Source organism: Penaeus monodon, chromosome 23 (assembly GCF_015228065.2).
Source record: "Penaeus monodon isolate SGIC_2016 chromosome 23, NSTDA_Pmon_1, whole genome shotgun sequence".
Lineage (NCBI taxonomy): Eukaryota > Metazoa > Arthropoda > Malacostraca > Decapoda > Penaeidae > Penaeus > Penaeus monodon.
This window is the reverse complement of record NC_051408.1, coordinates 16,759,225-16,760,210: the sequence shown is the minus strand read 5'-3', so window position 1 is coordinate 16,760,210 and position 986 is coordinate 16,759,225. Positions and strand designations below refer to the sequence as shown.

The window sequence follows — 986 nt, the reverse complement described above, 5'->3', positions numbered from 1 at the left end:
CACTGATAAAAGTAATAAAAATGTTTAAATGTTTCTGGAGCCATCTATGTGTAAACATCATGCTGGGTGGCAAGAATCCATACACAGTTGAGCCTGTATGTGCTAAACAATTATTTACGTATTTGGCCCTGGCTGCAGTCAATCAGTGGACTTTACTGAAAGGTCTTATATGCTGCAGCCCAAATTGATGAGAGTAGGAAATACATATGCTTCATATTCTCACTTGCATGGCAGACTGGATGTAGTGCCTTGTGCATGGCTAAATATTGTGTATAAAAAAGCTGTTGTCATTGGGTTAATAAAACAAAATTATAGTGAACAGTACATGTATAGATGCACTTTCAGCATCAATGGATTAAAAGTCAGATAAATACAATTAATAAGCTTCATGCGAGAAAGAAATGTTTGAGGCAAGAAAAATCAATATGAGAAAAGAAGGAGCACATTAAGAAGAATTCCTGGAAGAGTAAGCTTCTGCTTACTGGCACTGGCTGGGAGAAGAGACAGCAGGCAGACTTACAGAAGGGTTACATGTTAGAAAGAATGTCTGTATTATCATTTTATGTAACCCCAAAAATGCATCCCTCAGACTATGGAGTGTAAGTCTTACAAAAGGCTTTAACCCCTGAACACTTGCCTCATGAAACTTGTCCCCTCCTTGTGGCTTGTTAGCTGACAATGTGATAGACAGATGCTGGGCATGGCTGTGGGTGTTCTGATATTTTAATAGTTTGGTTGAATTAAAAGAAAGGCAGGATAAAATTGTGGTCAGTAAGGAGTTGCTATGCAGCCAGCAGCAATGAGATGCTGTCACAGGTACAGTTGAGATGGGGTGAGGAGTTTAGGGAAGGGCAAGTCTGTGGGGAGTGTATACTGGCAAGACATCCACAGACATGCACCTGCACAAAGGGGTTAAAGTTCCACAAGATAGAGGAATGCAGTGTCCTGTGAAGACAAAACAAGACAACTGTTAAAAAAAAAAAAAA

General features: G+C 39.7%; 1 protein-coding gene across 1 annotated transcript in view; it reads right to left on the bottom strand.

The window, feature by feature from the left end:
• LOC119587828 (FYVE, RhoGEF and PH domain-containing protein 4-like) overlaps window positions 1-986 on the bottom strand; it is a gene marked incomplete at its 5' end in the record, with an annotated part of 17,402 nt that overhangs the window by 3,332 nt on the left and 13,084 nt on the right.